At 35.8% G+C, this 22961-nt stretch overlaps 1 pseudogene; it reads left to right on the top strand.

Moving 5' to 3' along the window:
* The first annotated feature begins 21127 nt into the window (after positions 1–21127).
* Positions 21128–22758, top strand: LOC143634770 (berberine bridge enzyme-like 8 pseudogene; annotated as a pseudogene).
* Positions 22759–22961: the final 203 nt, after the last annotated feature.

Here is a 22961-nt window from a genome sequence, read left to right as displayed (position 1 = left end):
CTTGTCAGAATTTAATCAGTGTTTTAATAACTCGGTTTAAACAATAATCGATTCAATTAAACACATAAATATAATCCTAATCGCAATCTAAACCTACTGCAAACATCAATATACACTAACATACTCTCTGTAATCACTAATTTGTTCACCCATTTACGATTCCGGCCAAGCTTTGTTCATTCTCTTCGCGACACCATACCAGGTATTTTTTATATGGATTTGAATCACTTTGAGCCGATTAACAAAACCCCTAACCCAATCTGATCAAACATAGAACAGATTTACAGTTTTGAAATCCTAGGGTTTATGTGAAAATGATGAACCTTTATGTTGAGTTAAATATATTTGCTAATGGTAAAATAACAAAACTAATAAGCTGGCCTAGTGGTTAAGCTTGTTGAGTATAGACAGAAGGACCCAGGGTCAAACCCGGGTCAAGACAAATGATTTTTTGTATTTTATTTTCTAACCATTTTCTTTTATTAATCAAATTAACTTATTAAATATATATATATATATATATATATATATTATAAATCAAATAAAATTATTTGAAGATTAGATAAATTAGTTATAAATCATGTTTATCACTTTCCACCTAAAAACCGACTTTTGTTTTCATTGAAGTTTCTTGAAAATCCGATTAAAAATTATATTATTAACTATCATTTCGTTAACTTTATAACACGCTAATGTAATAGTTCTGAAGTTAAAATTCCCATTAAAAACAATATTTTACAAACGTGATAATCCTCAATCTCGTGTTAAATTTATATTTAGATAATATTAAAATAAATGCAATCGTTAAATTACCGTTACAGTTATAAATAATACTATAATACCAATTCCCATAAAAGATACAATAAAAATAGAATGATAAAATATACATTCAACCCTTCTAATTTCCAACAAATCGGTTTGCTTACTTTTATAAGTTGTTAGTTAATATTTTGTATTTTTAATTCTAGTTCGTGAAGTTCATTTGCTTTGGTTTCATTTACGCGCTTTCATTTTATTTCAAGTTTGTTTTCAACATCATGGTGAGTTTCTCACACCCCCTTTTACCCTTTTTAACTATTTTGGGGGTAGCATATATATCCTATCAACAATTCAATTTCGTTAATTTATTACCTACAAACTACAATTCGTTACATGGACTTGTGTGTTTATTTGCTTACTTTCTCAAAGATTATTTGCTCATGGTTTCCTCAATAAGTATGATCATACGCCCCCCATGCACTTAAGAACTCGATGTTATGAACGGAATAGGGACCCCCGATCCGAGTATGTTGGTTTTTACCAACAGAAAAGACACTTACTTGCGCTATTATCCGAGTACGTTAGTGCACAATCTCATCTGGAAAGGACTTTATTTGCTTTTCACGAGTTTTCATGGAATTGTAGATTTTATATAGTTATGTCCAAACTTGTGTGAACTCACCAACTATTCAATTAGTTGACTTTATTTTATATATATGTTACATGTACTTTCTTTAGATGATGAAGTGACGAAGATACTAGAAGTTAGGTTATTTAAATAATAAACAAGAAGATACATGTACTTCTTTCTTCTTTGTGTTTGTTCATTTGATAAACTTGTGTACTTGATGCTTTTGAACGAATTAATGATTTGTCACTTAATAGTGTCACATGTGTTTTGAGCAATCTGTACGTCACACTCTGGCTTTTTCGCTTTATCCGGGGTGTTACATTAACTATTGCTGGCATAGCACGCGTTTTAACTCAGTTCAGGTCACTTATCTATGTTTCATACATGTTGCTTCCACTTGGATTTCCCAGTTTGGGCCGCCTTTGATGTTTCAACGACAATTAAGCAAATCCCTTAGTGTATTTGACTACAAGCTCTAAGTGTGATCCTTCTTCATTACTGTCTACAGTTGGAGTCCTACTACTTTCGTATACCATTCTGTCACACATTCTCAAAAGGGTGTCTGGTTGGCACGTGTCCTACCACAACGTCCAATGCTGGTGGAAATGGTGATGATGATGAGAATGAGGATGATGATCCTCATGATAGCTTTGATGAACCGCTTGATGATGATGTTGGTAATGATGGTGGAAATGGTGATAGTGGTGTTGGTGGTGGTGATGGAACATGTGAATAAACTGCTCCCGATTAAATGCCAAGGGATGTCATCTCTGATGATCCCATGGAGAAATAAAGATATGTGGATGTTGCATTGGAGGCTGAGATCTCATCTATTTTATATGTTGATGAAATTTCAGGTACCCAATCTCCAGTTCAAGAAGTCATGGAAGAAGATGAGGAAATAAACTACCCTCTGAACCCGGACACTCTGGTTCTTGTTGTTGAAGAAACGGTTCAAGATCCCTCAATCGTGGTGGCTCTTCACGCTCAAGGTCCAAGAAAAGGAAAGAACAAGCAATACACCATCGGGAGGACGGATAGCATTCGTGGTCGTACCTATCAGTATCATGATGACTCATCAATAATTTACTGCAAACGATATAGAGATAGGAAAACATGGGCTATCAGACGTGCTGATAGGGATCTAACCTGCTTTAGCTACCATGACATGCATGCATTGTCACAAATTAACATGAGTTATATCATAAGGATTATGGGTAATGGTGTAGGAGATAAGGAACTTGAAGGTTATTTCAAGTGGATGCCGGAAAGAGAATGGAAAAGACGATTAACCCAACTACAAACTCAACAAGGGTAGGTCTAACCTTCATCCATCTGAGTTTGATCTTGATACGGGCAGAAAGCGAAAAACATGGAGATACAAAAATGCCTATTGATCATGGTGAGCGATACACCGTGGTGAATCCTTCACTCTCAATATGCTTTTCGACTTTGTCTCCTGGGAGTTTGACAACAGCACAAGAGAGCTGGTAATACACAGTGAGACCATGCACTCGCTCAGGTTCTTTGATAAGCATGAATTGGCTAGTCTAAGCAAGGAGGATCTGCTAAAGCTATACCATTCCCCCTTTTCCATTGTTTAAGACGTGCAGACAGACAACACAGATAAAATAGTGGAGAAGTTCAACAGTTTCATCTGTTATCATGTTGACAGTCAACTATTTGACTACGACTCTCTCTTCAACTACGAGACCGATTGAAGAAAGAAGCTAGGGAAATAACACTAAAGAATAAAGGGAGATTGATATTCCATATTTTGTTTGTTAGTCTTTTGTATTATATAGATTCATTTACGATGTATTTTACTAGCTTCGGTTTCGTTTATTGTATGTTTGGGCCCGAGACAATGTAAATTGAGCCCATTGGGCTGTTAATAATATGTGAGCATGGCATTGCTTCACCTATAAAAGGTGAAGCATGCACATGCCAAACTAACCTTTTAAAAAAACTAAAACCTTATCCTCTCACCAACTCTCCATAATCTCTTTCTTTTCTCTTTGGGTAATAACCCAACACTCTCTAGATCCGAGATCTTGGTTAACCTACTAGTGATTTCCGCTAATGAGTAGGTGAGAATGATCCAAGAACTTTGTTGATTGATTCGTTCTAAGGACCTACAATTCTATGCAACAATATGTCAATATATAGGTATTTCAACAACCAAGCATATTGGGTGGAGCAATGTGTAGTTGGTAATTCTATACAATAATATGTTAATATGTAGGTATTTCAATAATCAAACATACTGATACACCGATATTATTGTCACTAGGTTTCTCTAATTTTAAGCCTTTGTTTCTAAATTTATATCAAGCTTCAGTTCACATATTTTAAGGTTTAGCCAATTTCATTGTTGTTAATAAAAATATAAATAGAAAAGGGACTCAATTTTGTTGTTTGCTTTATTTTAAGGCCCCGTTACCGGTACCTCACTTTTACATTGGATTTACTCATAAACGCAGTTCTAATTATCAGAGTTAATAAAAACTTTACTCGGAATATAAAAAATTCATAATTCAATACATAGCAAACCAAAACATTGTCTTAAAACATTTATCTTGTCTCCCAAATTCAAACATCAATTATAAAACAGCGTAAGTCTTCAGATGCCAGACTCTTATTCTTCTTCCATGTGCCCCTGCTCAAGCCAGCTACCGTAATCTGTTAGCCTGCGTGCATACTAAAAGTCAGCTACGCTGAGTGAGTTCTAGTTAATCAGGTAACATACATTACACCCATATACATACACATGTATCCGAAGACACATAATTTCATCTTTTCTTACATACTTATTAACATATTTACGTACATACTTTCATTCATACACATACGTTTAAGGAGCATTAACCTTCGCCGATATTATTAGATTCAGTTCCCTACATTCGCCGACATTATTAGGGTCGGTTCCCTATATTCTCCGACATTATTAGGGTCGGTTCCCTACATTCTCCGACATTATTAGGGTCGGTTCCCTACATTTAGTACATTGTACCATACATGTCTTACATGCTTTCCTTGACAATACGTGCAAATCATATCTTTAACTACCACTTGGCGGTACATGCAATGTCTGAAGATCGTTCACGCACCATCAAGAAATCATCATTTATGAATCATACAAGGCATACACTTACCACTTAAGGTAAGTGTATTAACTATCACATCGAGTATGCCCACAGCCCCGAAAACATAACAAGGAATGGGGCAAGAAACTCACCTGAACTCGTTATGTTCACTGTTAATTGTTATTCCTTTCCTTAGCTGTGCTCAACTAACTGTATAACAATTACATGTATCAATTAGTCTAGTTATAACCCTCAACGAACGGGGTCCGGGGGCAGCGCCCCTGGCAGCGGGGTCTAGGGGCGGCAGCCCCTAGCAAGGTCCAAGGGGCAGATGCCCTGCCTGGGGTCGAATTAAATCATTCTTTTTATAAGTCCAGGGACCATTCTGTCATTTTGTCAACCTTTTAATTCGTTACATTGTTCTTAACGAATTGGGTTATCATAACGAACTGGTCTTAGTAACGAACTGGACCCTTAACGAATCAGTCCATATAGCGAACCAGTCCAAGTAGCGAATTGGACATTCTAATTCGTTATTTCTTTTAACGAATGATCAACGCGAATTGGGAGCTAGTTCGTTAACTTATCTTTAACTAATTTGAACACGAACTAAATCTAGTTCGTTAGGTTTTCCTTTAACGAATCGCTTGACGAATTGCTTCCAATTCGTTAACTCCACCTTAACGAATTACCTCTAATTCGTTAACTTCCCGTTAAGGAATTAGGATTAGGTCAGAGAATGTCAAAATATTCTCTGACATCTCTTAACCTCGTATACACATTTCCAGCGCCGCCTTTCCGGCGCCGTCGCCGGAAAACCGCGGATTCGCCGGAAAAACGAGTTTTGACTCGTTTTTCACCGTTTTTCATCCCGTTCGATCTAGATCTGAGCAAGGGTGATCCCTAAGCTCATCTTAGGTTCGGTTTATACCCGATTCCACCCAGATTTCGTGACTTTAATGGTTTAACGGTGTCGGCTCGTAGTTTCGCGACTATATCTAACGAGTTTAAGCTCATACAATATCATACTATCATTACCTTGGATCGGGATTAGTTTTTCTTCTATGTTTCGGCTAGAGAGAGAATTAGAGAGAGAGAGCTTATGTGTGTTTTTTGAGGGTGTATGGAATATGTGTTAAATGAAATTAAATGGGTGATTAAAGGTTTATATATTTATGGATCATGGGCTTAAGCCCATGGTCTTTTTCCTTCTTTCATAACCCAAGTCCATAACCCATATCCATTTAACCCAACACTAGCCCGACTCATAATAACTCATATTTCATTTATTAACCGGAACCCAAAAAACTGGATGTTACAAGTCTTCCCTCCTTAAAGAGGTTTCGTCCCCGAAATCTCACTATTACATAAACAAATTTGGATAAAATTTGTGCATCTCTTCTTCAATTTCCCAAGTAGCATCTGATCCATTGCGATGCTTCCATATCACTTTCAATAGTGGGATAACTTTATGACGAAGCTGCTTTTCCTTACGGTCGACTATCTCGATTGGTTGCTCAATGTAGTTCAACTGTTCAACAAACTCAATGTCCATTAATGGCATGTGCGACGTGTCATAAGCCAGACATTTTCTTATACGAGAAACATGGAAGGTTGAGTGAATTCCTTCTAGCTCTTCAGGCAATTCCAGCTTGTAAGCCACTTCACCTACACGATCCATAATCTTAAACGGTCCAATGTACCTCGGACTCAACTTTCCTCTCTTCCTAAAAAGAATAACTCCTTTCCAAGGCGAGACCTTGAGCATCACATTGTCACCAACGTTAAACTCAATCGGTCGTCACTGCTTATCGTCATACGACTTCTGTCGATCTTGAGCAGCCTTCATCCTTGCTTTAATTTGATCAAATTTTGAAGAGGTTTCTTGAACAACTTCCAAACTTCTCATATCTTTTTGACAATCTCTCCCCAACATACCGGAGTTCTACAACGTCTTCCATACAACATCTCGAATGGTGGCATACCAATACTTGAATTGTAACTGTTGTTATAAGAGAACTCTGCCATATGCAGATGGTCATCCCAACTTCCTCCAAAAGTCTAAAACACAAGCATGTAGCATATCCTCAAGGGTTTGGATAGTCCTTTCAAACTGTCCATCTGTTTGAGGATGATACGCCGTACTGATGTTCAATCTTGTTCAATAGCTTCATGGAACTTCTTCCAAAACCTCGAAGTAAAACGAGTATCTCTATCAGACACGATTGATAACGGCACTCCACCCTTAGATACAACCTCTTTAATGAACAAGCTTGCTAACGTCTCTAACGAGATAGCCTCTCGTATAGGCAGAAAGTGAGCACTCTTGGTCAAACGGTCCACAATCACCCAGATGGTATCATGATGCTTAGCTGTACGAGGTAGCTTAGTTATAAAATCCATGGTGGTGTGTTCCCATTTCCATTCAGTTATCTCCAAGGGTTGCATCTTTCCATAAGGCTTCTGATGTTCGGCTTTGACTTGTAAACAAGTTAAGCACTTACTGACATAATCTACTACGTCATTCTTCATTCCCGGCCACCAATAATCTCTTTTCAAATCTTGGTACATCTTAGTAGCTCCTGGATGAATCGAGTATCTTGACTTATGAGCTTCATCTAAGATTCGACCTCTGAGATCTCCATGGTGTGGAATCCACACACGGTCAAACCTAGTCTTAACACCATTCGTGTTTTCCATCAACTCGTCTTGCTGACCGAAAATCCTTTCTTTCTTCACTAGTCCCTCATCTACAAGAACTTCTGACTGCACCTTGATTATTTCTTCAAATAGACTTGAGTTCATAATCAACTGGTATGACTTCACTGTTGCAATGACTTCCACATTCTTACGGCTTAGCGCATCAGCGACCACGTTAGCTTTACCAGGGTAGTACTTAATATCACAGTCGTAATCCTTTATCAACTCCAACCATGTTCTCTATCTCATGTTCAATTCTTTCTGCTCGAAGAAGTACTTTAAACTCTTATGATCTATGTAAATTTTACACTTAGTACCATACAGATAATGTCTCCATATCTTGAGAGCGTGCACTACTGCTGCTAGCTCTAAATCATGCGTTGGATAAGTACTCTCATGGACTTTCAACTGTCTAGACGCGTAAGCTATCACTTTTCCTCGTTGCATCAACACGCTAACCCACGATGCGAAGCATCAGTACAAACAACCAAATACTCGTCACCATCGGGTAAAGCAAGGATTGGAGCTTGCGTGAGTCTCTTTTTTAACTCATGAAAATCCTCTTCTTGAAACTTATCCCAACTGAATACTATCGACTTTTGGGTCATACCGGTCAATGGTGCGGCTATCTTGGAGAAACCTTCGATGAATCTCCTGTAGTAGCCAGCTAACCCTAAGAAGCTTCGTATGTCAGTCGGATTCTGTGGAGTCTTCCTACTTTTGATCGCCTCAATCTTGGCTGGGTCCACTAAAATCCCTTCTGGATTAATCACGTGACCTAGAAATTGCACTTCTTGCAACTAAAACGCGCACTTCGAAAACTTGGCATACAACTTCTCTTTCTTCAGAGTCTCCAATACCTCTCTCAGATGCCCAGCATGATCAGACTCGCTTCTGTAATAACTCAATATATCATCGATGAAGACAATAACAGACTTATCCAACATTGGCCGACACACCCTATTCATCATGTCCATAAATGCTGCAGGAGCATTCGTTAGTCGGAATGACATTACGAGGAACTCGTAGTGTCCATACCGAGTCCGAAACACTGTTTTAGGGATGTCTGCCTCTTTCACTTTCAACTGATGATAGCCTGATCTGAGATCTATTCGTGAGAACCAACTTGACCGTTGCAGTTGATCAAACAGATCGTCAATCCTTGGCAAAGGATATCTATTCTTTACCGTAAGTTTGTTCAACTCGCGATAGTCTATGCACATTCTCATACTTCCATCCTTCTTCTTCACGAACAATATTGGCGCGCTCAAGGGGAAACGCTTGGTCTTATGAAACCTTTATCGAGGAGTTCTTGCAGTTGGGACATCAATTCTTTCATGTCAGACGGCGCTAGTCGGTAAGGTGCTTTCGCGACAGGCTAGGCTCCTGGTATTAAATCTATCTGGAATTCTATCTCTCGCTCCGATGGCAACCCTGTAAGATCTTCTGGGAATACTTCTGGGTAATCGCGCACTATAGGAACATCTTTCATTTCTTTTATCTCGGCCGTAGCGTTGACAACATACGCCAGGTAGGCACCGCACCATCCCCTTAACAAACCTTCGGCTTTCATCATTGAAATGACGTTAAACCCTAAACTTTCTTTATCACCATAAATCGTCACCGCACTACCATCCAAGGACCTTAGCTTTATTATCCTACTTTTACATACTATCTGAGCTTCATATTTAGACAGCCAATCCATTCCCAAAACCACGTTGAACCCTCCCAAAGTCATAACATACAAAGTAACAGGGAACTCACGTCCCTCTAGTTCTATCTTATAGTTATTTTCACCGAGGTGTCACTAGCAGTTTCTACTATGAAGGTTTCAGACGCTCGACAACATTTCATTTGGCTAACTTACTAAAGGTCGTAGCTACAAAACTTCTATTCGCACCCGAGTCAAACAACACTGAAGCAGAAATACCATTGACCAGAAACGTACCTGTGACAACGTCAGGGATCTGTCTCTCTTGCTCTTGAGTCAGCATGTAGGCCCTAGTCCTTGGCCTAGCTTGGTCATCATCCTTTTTCTCCTTCCCTCCAGCTTCACCACTCGTACAAGCCCTCGCCAAGTGTCATGTCTGCCCGCACTTATAACATGTGGGCTTTGAATGGCAATCCTGAGCAATGTGCCCCACCTTAACACATTTGTAACAAGCATTCGACCCTAGTCTACATTCCCCTCCATGGGACTTCCCACACTTATGGCACACATCAGAACCAGTGCCCCATTTGCACTCTCCAGCGTGCATCTTCCCGCAAGTCCTACACGACCTTTTCTCTCACACCTTCTGCTTTTTATCTTTAGAGTTCCACAACTGAGTACCGGGCTGTTTAGCATAAACCCACTTCTTCTCCATTTTCTCTTCTACCACCTCTTCATCCACAGCCAGATCCTCGTAAACCATCACTGCGAGTTCAACAACAGAGTCAAAAGTAGCAGGTTTACTGGTCTTGACCAAGGTGCGGACGTTCAGTGGTAGTCCCATCACATAACACTTTTGGCTTCGGTGTTCACCATGTCAGGCACCAACCTTGACATGCGGTTGAATTCAGTAGTGTATTCGCGGTGTGTCATATTACCCGCCTTCAGACTCAAGAACTTCATTTCAACCCTCTCCACCTCAGCATCCGCACAGAATCGTTTTATCACCAACTCTTTCAGATCGTCCCATCTCAAGGCCTTAATCTCCTCTTGACTCTTCCTCTGCTCAACTGACTCCCACCAGTACATCGCCTCCTCACCGAATGATTGGGTAGCATACCCCACAGCTTGGTCGAGACGGTATTCGCTAATTCGGATAATTTTGTCCATTGCGGTTATCCATTGGAGAGTAGCGATTGCGTCTCCCAAGCCAGTTAGCTTTGGTGGATCACAGCCTTTGAATGACTTATAGTTGCATCCACCATGACCCTTTTCCTATCATCAACCTTTACTGATTTAACCATGCTCGATTCTTCCCTCTCCCCAACATCACCCTTCTTACCATCACCTTCCGCCCTCTCAGTGGTTCCTTCTCGGCCTCCAGCAGACTTATCGGGATTCAAGTTTTTCACAGTAGCTGCTAGCGCCTGAGCAATGGCAGTTTGAATTGCGGGGTCCAGTTGAACTCCTTCGTTGTTACTTGGATTTCCACCGGTTGCACTTTCTTCTCCCTCAGCGTTAGTAGCTGCTTCTACTGACAGTTCTCGGACAACGCGTGGCCTACCACGACGTCCCGCATGTCCTCCTCTTCCAGCAAATTTCTTAGCTCCGGCCATTCGTATTCTATAAGGACACACAAACGTCATCACTTAAGGAACCATTTAGTACAAAGATAGTAAGGCTAACAGGTAATAACAGTGGCCAGCTGCGATTAGCTGATCACGTTACTTTTCGTGTCCTATACACTTCCTCTCATGAGTCTATTTGTGTTAATTCTACTCTTAAACAGTTAATCAATCAAACAATCAAGAAATCCTATCCCTAACAATTAATCTAGCATTCATACATTCCTTATTTAGCAATTACGCAAACATCCATTCTCATTATACTTTACATATGAAGTTAATCACATACTTTACCATCACTTAGCTTGCTTGAGTGGCACATGGCATTCTCGTACTGGGATCTTCTTTCTTTTCTTTCTTTAATCCCATTCTCTATTCGAGTCTAAGCATGTAGGATGCTTAAATCTCTCGAACTTTGCTCTGATACAAACTTGTAAGGCCCCGTTACCGGTACCTCACTTTTACATTGGATTTACTCATAAACGCAGTTCTGATTATCAGAGTTAATAAAAACCTTACGCGGAATATAAAACATTCATAATTCAATACATAGCAAACCAAAACATTGTCTTAAAACATTTATCTTGTCTCCCAAATTCAAACATCAATTATAAAACATCGTAAGTGTTCAGATGCTAGACTCTTAATCTTCTGCCATGTGCCCCGCTCAAGCCAGCTGCCGTAATCTGTTAGCTTGCGTGCATACTAAAAGTCAGCTACTCTAAGTGAGTTCTAGTTAATCAGGTAACAAACATTACACCCATATACATACACATGTATCCTAAGACACATAATTTTGTCTTTTCTTACATACTTATTTACATACTTACGTACATACTTTCATTCATACACATAGGTTTAAGGAGAATTTCGCCCTATAACCTTCGCCGATATTATTAGGGTCGGTTCCCTACATTCGCCGACATTATTAGTGTAAGTCCCGAATCTATATCATTACAATTATGATATCAATAGAACGAGCATTGGTGCGGAATACCAACACTCGGTGATTCAAGAACACGAATAAGCACTTACAATACTTGATCACAATATCTAGGAATGAACAACCTCTCTAGTTTCTGCTCACCAACTCTCTAAATGTGAACCCCTAAACCCTATACACATATTCTCTATATATAGGGAAGCTAACAACCAAGCCCAAGTAAAGCCCAAAGCCCAGGATCTCGGTTTTCATATATCATAATACGAAACCCAATAACTAGAACTAAGTACAAACCACAAAATATGGACCCAACAATCTCCCCCTTGGTTTGTAGCTTCGTTCTTGTTTATTTCACTTCAATCTTGATCATGTCATGGTCTTTTGATATGCGTCAGTCTAACCAATTTATGACCCAACAATCTTGCCCTTAGACCGATGCTTTCAAGATCTTCAGAATCTTTACTAGAACATAATCAGCAACTTCAGTGATCAGCAAACTTCAGTGATCAGCAACTTTAGCATCTGCATCCAATAATCTATCATCTCCCATTTTTTAATAGCATCATCCAATTTGAATCTCAGATACTTCATATGATTCTGGAATAGAAATCAGTCTTGTAAGAACAATCAACTTTGATAAAAAGATCAACCAAAAATATTATGTTTCTAAATTTTGACAAAAATACGTTCTCGGGATCAACTTTGAAGTATTCTTACTTCAAAGATCAACCAAAACTCCAGAACCAGAATGCTCGCCAAACATGACTAAAAATGCAACCTATGTTGAGGGGGAGAGTTCTATTCGTCAGATCTTCGGGAGTACACTGTTTCCCGATGATATTCCAAATGAATACGTAGCCGGCACCTCGTACCCTTACAGTACGGCGACATATGGATGGAAGAATCCTCTGGTTGACGATATTGAAAACTTGTTAAATCTACAATCCACTGGTGATGTTTCTGATCAGTTAATTACATCAAAACTTCAGAAAGATCATCCAATTGAGAACGTCATAGGTCCAGTTGAAGTGGGAGTTTCCACCAGAAGTCATATAGGACACATTAACAATTGTATGTTCTCCTGTTTCATCTCTCAAATTGAACCAAATTCAATAGAAATGGCTCTTCAAAAACCTAGTTGGGTTAAGGCTATGCACGAAGAATTGAACCAGTTTGATAAGCTGAAAGTTTGGAAATTGGTTAAGTTACCTGAAGGAAAGAAAGCTTTGGATACAAGATGGGTTTTCAGAAATAAACAAGACGACACCGGGGTCATTGTTCGAAATAAGGCTCGATTGGTAGTTCTTGGTTTTCTTCAAGTTGAAGGGTTAGATTACACTAAAGTTTATGCTCCTGTGGCTAGACTTGAAGCCATTAGAATCTTTCTGGCCTATGCATCATACATGGGGTTCACAGTGTATCAGTTGGATGTCAAGACTGCGTTTCTGTATGGTGAAGTCAAAGAGGAGATTTATGTTGATCAGCCACCAGGTTTTGTTGATCCAAGACACCAGATCACGTCTATAGGCTAGAAAAGGCTTTGTACGGGTTACACCAAGCTCCTCGAGCGTAGTATGCTACGTTGACCAAGCATTTTCTTGATCATGGTTACAAGCGTGGAACCATTGATCAAACTTTGTTCTGGAAGATTGTCGGAAAAGATTTGATTCTTGTCCAGATCTATGTCGATGATATCATTTTTGGATCCACCAGCGCTGACTTGTGCACAGAGTTTGAAGGGGTAATGAAGAAGAAGTTTGAGATAAGTTCTTTGGGCGAAATGACAACGTTTCTCGGGCTACAGGTTCGCCAAAGCTCGGAAGGAATTCTATTGCATCTAGGGAAGTACGTTGAGGATATGCTGGCAAAGTTGGAGCTTCAAGACACGAATAGTGCCAACACTCCCATGGCAGAGAGAACACTACTGTCATCAGATCCTGATAGGAGTCCCGTAGATCAAACATACTATCGATCGATGATCGGGTCTCTGTGTATCTCACTGCCAGTCGTCCTGACATCATGTTTGCGGTCTGCCAGTGTGCTCGTTTCCAGGCTAACCCTAAACTCTTTCATTTAATTGCTGTTAAACGTATTTTTAGATATCTGAAGGGACAACCAAGGTTAGGTCTTTAGTATCCCAAACAATCAGAATTTGATCTTTATGCTTTTGATGATAGCAATTATGGTGGAGATGACATAGACAGGAAATCCACATCAGCCGGTTGTCAATTCTTAGGAGATCGTCTCATCTCTTGGCAGTGTATGAAACAACAGACAGTATCCACCTCAACCCCCGAAGCAGAGTATGTTGCCGCATCTGCTTGCTGTTCTCAGGTTATCTGGATGCAAAATCAATTGCTGGATTATGGTTTGGAATTTCTTGACATTCCTATTTTCTGTGATAATGATGCGGCCATTGCAATTGTTAAAAACCCTGTTCAACACTCTAAAACCAAGCACATCGATATTAAAATTCATTTTATTCGTGACTGTTTCGATCGAAAACTGATTCATCTTGAACAAGTCCACACTGACAACAATGTGGCGGATTTATTTACAAAACCGGTCGGAACAGCCAAATTTAATGTGCTTGTGGGTTTTCTTAAAATGCTCCGTTTCGAGAATTGAGTCTTTTTGGGTATAAATTTGTACATTATTTGTTATTTTTGCACAATTTTAGGGGGAGAAAAATCAAAAAGTCAAAAATAGTGTGTGTGCGTTGTTTGAATAATCAAAAAGTCAAAAATAGTGTGTGTGTGTTTGTTTTAATATTAAAAACAAAAAAACAATTTCAAGATTCATTCTCGCTTAATATTATGTCGGTTTCTCAAGTCTGAAGGACATATATTCTTATATGGTTGGTCCGGTGTTCTACTTGTAGTTTCAGAGGATAGCCATTTACCCAACGACTGAAAGCACCCTGGGCGATTATGATGTGTTTTGTGTTTTGCGTTCTTTCACTTAAAATTATGTCGGTAACTTTGAGCTGGAAGGATACGTATATCATACATGTTTGGTCCGGTTAACCACTTGTGGTCATACAGAATAGCCATTTACCTAAAAGCTTAACAGTGACCAGGGTGACTGAATCCTTAACACGCATGTTTTATGTAACTCCATGGGAAATGATATTACTATTCAGTTAACAGCTTTTTAGATGCTTCAAAATATTTTCAAATGAAAATTGATCCAACCTTTGGAAGGTGATAGATAAATTGTTTATGTATGCCTAACGGGTGAAGTTACTAAGCATAAAAGGCTCTAGAACAGTCATTGATATTGTATGGTAACTTTCCATGGTGCGTAAAAGTTGAAGTGATATAAACTAAATTTTCTAAACTTAATGTGGAGAATCATTTTGAAGACAGGTGCATGTCTCCAGATACATCTCTCCGAATGATATGCAGAAAAACAATTACCCAGTCATCCACGAGCCCGTTAGTGTCTTGATCACCAAAAACACTGTATTATTATGCTATTATTATCATTAAAAAAAGATCCACTTTGGTCTAGGAACCAAATTTTTTCATCTTCTTATAGTACTCAGTTGTTCCTGACTTCCTCTTAACCCGCCACATATTCTTATCCTCATCAAAACCCCACGATAGAACTCCAGATCGATCACCGTATTTGTCAGAGAAACCCTTTTGAAAAGTAACAACGAACCTGTTCGGATGGTCCGATGACTCAATATTCCGTTCGAGTTTTTCATCACTAGCAGTTTCTTCTTCCCCTTGTCAAGTAGATTCTTCTTAATTCTGTCTGATTTCTCCTTGGAGATGGGGGGCATCCATGTATTGTTGTAGCGATTCTGACTCATCAATGTTTTCAATAGGACGAGCGGAAGAACTACCACCATGACTCACGTTGGGTACTTTGGAGGCTACATCATCACTACCATTAAACTCATCTCCAAACTTTTGAAACAGCTTTTGTTGGAGATCAAGATACAAGGCAGTCAGTTCTCCCATGTTGGACTGTAGTTCTTTTATCTTGGAATCTTTGTCAGAATTTCTTGCTTCCAACTCTTGAATACGAACATCTTTGACTACTGAATCTTGTTCGAGTTCAAAAACCCGACGTTGTAATGCATGAACATCAACAGGAGCATCTTCAAGAACCACACATTTACCTTTATTCCGAAGATAAGATTCTTGCATAGCCAGAATCTGGGAAACCTTGTCTGACGTACTGGAGCTTGACTGACCCTGAGTGTCGGGCCAGATGAACCGGAAGGAATATCTGTAGTGTCGATGTGTGGAATATCAGTCTCAAAATCAAATTCACTATCAAAATCACTAGTCAACAAATCATGAGATGATGGCTCGGCAGTAAATGTATCTTGTTCAGCTTGTACTTCTGGGGCAGGTGTCTCAAGTTGAGTAGTTTGTTGTTGAGAGTTGGTTGTTGCATCAATAGATGGTATGGTGGTTGTTTCATATTCACTAATTAGCACGGCAGGCCTCGGGTCTTTCTTTCTTCGTTTACGTGGACCGAGGTCTGCGGCTGGATCCTCGGCTATGTCTTCTTTATTGATTTCAGCAACAGTCTGAGGAGGCTTTAGAGCAGCTGACTGTAACAAATATTTCACAGCATCCAAAGCACTTAAGGTCTCAGTACTTGGAGAGGTATTTAACTGACGGTGTTCAGTCTCATATTCTTCATCATCAGGAATCTCATAAGTTGCGACACGTGGTCGAACTGGTGCCACGTGTTCATCAACCACCTGAGCTATGACCGGCTCAGCTTCTGTCTCAGCAAATCGTCCAAATTTTACCAGAACATGAAGGCCCCGATAAACGATCTTGGCACATTTCCTGTTTTGTCTCATCAACCCAAAAAGCCATGCATATTGTCTTTATATGTGTGTTAGCTAACATGACTATCCAGAAAAATCAGATCTAGGGCTCAAGGGGAAGTTAAAGATTCATGGCATTTTTTAAATTTAAATAATGTTTTGTACCAAATTGTAACATTCTAATTTCTTTGAAATTAATGGTAAATAAATCATTGAATTCTGCTTATTAAAAGTGTCATGTCAACCTTAGCGCGGGCAGAGTGTTACATGTAGGTTGTACTATGAAATGAGAATGACAAATTCCTGGAGTATTTATAACATAACAGAAGACGGTATGCATTGATGACATAAATTTGTCAAATATTAGTAGTCTATTGATTGGTTGTTTAATATAAGGAAACATAATAATTATAATTAATAAAATTGGGGTAATATTCATATTCAATTCAATCAATAGTATAATTCAATCAATAGTATAAGAAAAAATATAAGTAGTCTCTGGATTGATTGTTTATTACAAGGAAACATAATAATTAAAATTAATAAACTTAGGGTTTCATATTCTTTTCAATCAATAATAAAAGAAAAATATTAAAAGTCTCTTGATTGAATGTTTAATACAAGGAAACATAATTATTAAAATTAATGAAATTGAGGTAATATCCATAATCAATCGAATCAAAAATATAAGACAATATGAAACCATTAATCGTAATAAATACATTAACCGCTATATCTTTCAACATCAAAAGTTATTAAATTGAACAGTGGTAATCAAAAAAATTCATTAATTAGGTGAAATATGTATAAATGGAAATTAATTAGTTGGCATCGTATGTGGATGGCCTAGTTATAGGTCAAATGGAAAACGTAGTTTGTTTTAATAGATTAGTTAGATTATTATATATATATATATATATTTGTGTGTGTGTGTGTGTGTGTGTGATTACAGATTATTCTACAAAGGTAGATAAAAATGAGAACAATTTATAGCAACAAAAAACCCTTAAACAAATGAAAAATTAATAAAAAAACATAATTCAAAATTTAATAAAAAAATATCTTAAAATACAAAAATGGTTCCACATCTCTCGTTCTAAAAAAAACAATGTCGAGGAAAAAAGATCATTGTGTCTTTTTATTTATCACTGGGTTCTATGTTTATTTTCGTCAGTGATTGTTTTTTTTCCTTTAAATTGTGTCTTTCTATCTTGATATTGTATTATATCACTCAACATTGTGCTATATTTTTTTCTGCACTACGTTATACTTTGTGATTTATTGTGTCTTTTTTTATATATCATTATGTTTTTTTCATCACTATTTCTTTTTTATCGCCATTGTGTCTTTTTTTTCTTTCCTTTTTTTGAAACGGGAGTGAAGTGGAAAATCTTCTAGTCTTTTTAATGTTTCTTATTTATGTTTTGAGTTATGATTTTTTATTACTTATTTTTAAATTTTTCTTTGAGGGTTCTTTTTGCTACAAATTCTTCTTGCACTTCTCATTTTTGTCTTCATTTGCATTTTAATTTTTCCATATATATATATATATATATATATATAGGGTTAGGATAAAATAAAAACTCAGTTAAGTTGAGAAAATTCTAGAATTTTATTTTCAGCCACATGTTATTAATTAAAGTTTGAATCTTATGATCCACAATTAAAGTTAATAAAAAATGCAAAAGTAAAATTGTATTTTCTATCTCCTAGAAAGTATTTCTCAATGTTTTGTATAAAATGTAACAATATATATATATATATATATATAACGCTATTAGATATGGTTTTCACGGGTTTCTCAACTCAAATGAGTTTTTTGAAACCTGGTTTTAAAAGAAGATCACTTAATGTAAAATTTCATGTGAATATGTTGGAACAATATTAATATTTAATGGTTTAGTTATATTTTACTTTTAAACATTAAATAAATGATTTTCGGGTATAGTTTCTAACGGTAACGCGACGATGGAAGGAGAGTTTGTAGAGACGGAATATGTTAAAGAAATTAGTCTATTATATTATTCGTTGTAATTAAGTTAGTTGTAGTGTTTTTTGTCTATAATAATATAGTTATAGGGAGATGAATTATAGTGTTTTCGTTCATGAAAGTTGGTTATGGTTTTTTAATTTTTAGTTTGTATATAGTATTTTTTTTATAGTAATCATTCAAAGTTTAGTTTGTATATAGTTTTTTTTCATGGAAACTGTGTTTTTGTTCGTTGACATAGCATTTTTTTTTGTTTATGAATGTTAGTTACGGTCTTTTAAAGAATATTGGTTATGATATTTTAATTTTTAGTTTGTATATAGTGTTTATGTGTTGTTTTATTTTCTGGTTTGTATATAGAACTTTTGTTACAACACTTATTAATTGTTGTTTGATAGTTTTCATATATAATATAACGCATTAGACGATTATACCCCTAGAACGTTATAAAACCTGTATAAAATATAACACATCATGAATTAGATCAACTTTCCATCTTAATCATTGCGGGCAAGATATTTTGTACAGTTTTTAGATACTATGTACCTTTTAGAATAACTCCACCATATATATAGAGTTAATATCCTTTAAAAACTCTAAAAAAGTTAAGAACTCTTAGAAACTCTAAACAACCAAACTTTTTTTTTAATTTTTTTTATATATTAACATTATTTAAGAGTAGTCTTATCATATTTTACATAAAAATTTTTGATTACATATATTAATCACAAGTTTACATATGTGTAAAATTTATGTACTAACAAATTTACATAAGTGTAAAAAAAATAGATATGTATAAAAACTATTTTTCAAAATTGTAATCGTAAATATAGATATAAAAAATGATAAAGCTACACTTAAATAACATTAACATACAAAAAAACTTTAGTTTACAATGGTTCCTTCAAGTTCTTAAATATTTTAACAGTTCTGTCACGATACTCATCCTATATATGTATATATATATATATAGCAAGGTTAAAATAAGAAGTAAAACTATCCTAATAAGTGTAAGAAGTAGTTTTTACTCTTAAAAAAATAAAATACACCGAACAAAAAACACACTAACAATATCCACCATCAGATGATCAAATCCAACGCACGATATTACTTCTCACACTTCTTACAAATAACTCACTTCTTATTCTAACCTCATCATATATATATATATATATACATATATATATATATATACACATATATATATATATACATATATATATATATACACACATATATATATATACATATATATATATATATATATATATATATATATATCATGCTAGAAATCATCTTATTGCGTAAAATTAATATGGACCATTAGTTTAATTTGAAATTATAAATGTTTGAAAATAAATGAAAAGTGTGTAAATACAGCAATAAATACTCTCTATTCAATTAATATAACTGATAAAACTATTAATTTCTCTTTCTAATTTACATAACCTATCAAACTAAGAAAAATTTTTAAAAAAATAAAAAGAATTAATCTACTTTTGTAACTTATTTCCTTTTCTTCATAATTTTTCATTATACAGAAATACAATTTATTCATAAACTAAAATTTATTTCTCTCTAAAAGAATTACTTTTAACTCAGTATATCACTATCCATTAACACGTAATTTTCATCATAGAGATCAATACATAATTTTTTCAACTAACATACCTGCATAAACTAACACATAGTTGCATTGTGATTAATAATACTTAAAAATATCTTGCACATGTTTGTTTTATAATATAACAAAAGATATACAACCTAGAGTTACACAAAAATGCATATAACCTAAACTTGTTCTTGGTATATAAAAACATATAACCTACACAACAACATACAACCTACACATGTAATTTTAACATCAATATATATATATATATATGTGAATAGATACACAAAAAAATACATATATCCTACGCATGCGTATTTAAATATTAATAAAAACATACACCTACACAAAAACAAAAGCATACACTTGTAATTTAGCATCAACAATTATATATAACCTAATCCAAAATACACATATCCTATATATGTGTATTTAATATAAAAAAACAATTGAAGGTTGTACTTTAAAATACACATGTCTAGGTTATATGTATTTTCATCTAGCTTATATATATATACTTTGATGCTGAATTCATATATTCTTCAGATGTTTTTGTGCAAATTATATGTTTTTTATGCAAAAACAAAAGTGTAAGTTATATGTTTTGGTATATGTTGTATATTTTTTGTAAATATTTAATGTCCACATGTATGATGTCTTTATTGTAGTTTATATAATTGTCAGTGCATAATTTCATGTGTAGGTTGCATATTTTTGTGTATACTACACTTTTTGTGCTAAAAAGTAGTATAGGTTATATGATTTGTGTAAGTTGTATATTTAATATTAATATTTAATCGACACATGTATATGATGTATATATTTTTTGTATTATTTATCACAATGATTTTTGTAGGTATGTCAACTAAGAAAGAAATATGAATTGATGACTATTAAAAAAAAGTTACGCGTTAATGGATGTTAATAAATTGAGTTGGACGAAATTGTTTTTAGATATAAAGAAATTATAGTGTATAAATGAATTGTGTTTTGGGACTTTATGTAGAATAAAATGAAGAGGGAGGATAATAAAATTATAAAAATAAATTAAACGATTTTATCTTTTAAATATTATAGTTTAAAAGATAACTATAAAGGTTTTATATCTTTACTATATAATTATTTAAGTTTTATTAGTTATATTAATTAAAAAGGGAAATTAATGGCTTATCTGATGTATTAACTGAAAAAGAGAAGTTAGTTATTGTTGTAATTAAAACATTTTCATTTATGTTTAAACATTTAAAAATATAGTTAAATTATTTTAAAATAAATTTGTTCCCATATGATTTGAGTTTTCAACTTTATTATCGTCTATAAATTGCATGCACCAAGCAACCTCAAACCATGCTAAAATAGCAAACATATTTTCTTTCAACATGCAAATAACCATTTTCACTCTCTTTCTTGTCTTGCTCTTAACCCAATCCTATGCAACTTATGTTATAGATCGCTTCATTCAATGTCTAAACAACCGGGCACACTCTTCGTTCCCGATCACCGGAGAGGTCTACACTCCCGGAAACTCATATTTCCCCACTGCCTTGCAAAACTACATCCGAAATCTTCGGTTCAATGAATCTACGACATCAAAACCCTTTGTAATCATCACCGACGAACATGTTTCCTACATTCAAGCAGCTGTTGTGTGTGGAAAAGAAAATCATTTTCTAATGAAAACAAGAAGTGGTGGCCATGATTACAAAGGTCTTTCCTACCTTACTAACACGAATCAACCATTCTTTATTGTTGACATGTTCAATTTACGGTCAATAAATGTGGACATCGAACAAGAAACCGCATGGGCCAAGCCGGTGCGACTCTTGGTGAAGTCTACTACCGAATCGCTGAGAAAAGTAACAAACATGGCTTTCCAGCGGGTGTTTGCCCGACGGTTAGCGTTGGTGGGCATTTTAGTGGTGGTGGTTATGATAACTTGATGAGGAAATACGGTTTATTAGTGTATAATATTGTTGATGATCAAATAATCGACGTGAATGGCAAGCTTTTGAATAGAAAGAGTATGGGTGAGGATTTGTTTTGGGCCATCACGGGTGGTGGTGGTGTTAGTTTTGGGGTGGTTCTGGCCTATAAAATTAAATTGGTTCGTGTTCCATAAGTCATGACAGTCTTTGCCATCCAAAGAACTGAGGAACAAAATCTTAGCACCATTGCAGAACGATGGGTACAAGTTGCAGACAAGTTAGATAACAATAATTTCATTCGACTGAATTTTAATGTCACCAACGATACAAACGGTGAAAAGAAAGTCCATGCTATGTTTTTAACATTGTACCTAGGAAACTCGAGGAATCTTGTTACACTCTTGAAAAAAGATTTTCCTAAGTTAGGGTTACTGGAATCAGATTGTACTGAAATGAGTTGGATTGAATCGGTTCTTTAATACACGGGCTTTGCCATTGGTACTCCGGCCACGGCTCTCTTAAGTCGTACACCTCAAAGTCTCAACCCATTCAAGATCAAATCGGATTATGTGCAAAGCCCTATTACTAAACAAGGGTTTGAGTCCATATTTAAAAGGATGAAAGAACTCGAAAACCAAATGCTGAATTTCAGCCCATATGGTGGAAGAATGAATGAAATATCAGAATCCGCAAAGCCCTTTCCACATCGATCCAGTAACATAGCGAAGATTCAGTACGTAGTAAACTGGGACGAACTTGGCAATAAAGCCGCAAATAGATAATTGAATTTCACAAGGTTGATGTATGAATACATGACTTCATTTTTATCGAAGAACCCCATAGAAGCATTTTGTGAACTATAGTGATTTGGATATTGGTATCAACAAACATGGAAGGAATGCTTATATTGAAGGAATGGTCTATGGGCATAAATATTTCAAAGAGACGAATTACAAGAGGCTGGTAACTGTGAAGACTAGAGTTGATCCTGCTAACTTCTTTAGGAATGAGAAAAGTATCCCTACGGTGTCATACTGAAGGACGTAATACGATGGTGCATGAATCTTTTTGGTTTTGTTAAACGAGTGAAATGGTTCTCATAATAAATAAACCTAGCTGATACAATAATAATAATAATAATTATTATTATTTATGGTGTTGAAGTTCTTATGTTTAATCCAATAATTCAACTCTATTTATCTATCATTGTGCATCTACCCTCGTCTATATTAAAATCACAA

Source organism: Bidens hawaiensis, unplaced genomic scaffold (genome assembly GCF_021521415.1).
Source record: "Bidens hawaiensis isolate Kalapana, Puna unplaced genomic scaffold, B.hawaiensis_p1.1 tig00007241_1, whole genome shotgun sequence".
NCBI lineage: Eukaryota > Viridiplantae > Streptophyta > Magnoliopsida > Asterales > Asteraceae > Bidens > Bidens hawaiensis.
Note: the sequence above shows the minus strand (reverse complement) of the source record. Positions and strands in the feature narration are given on the sequence as shown.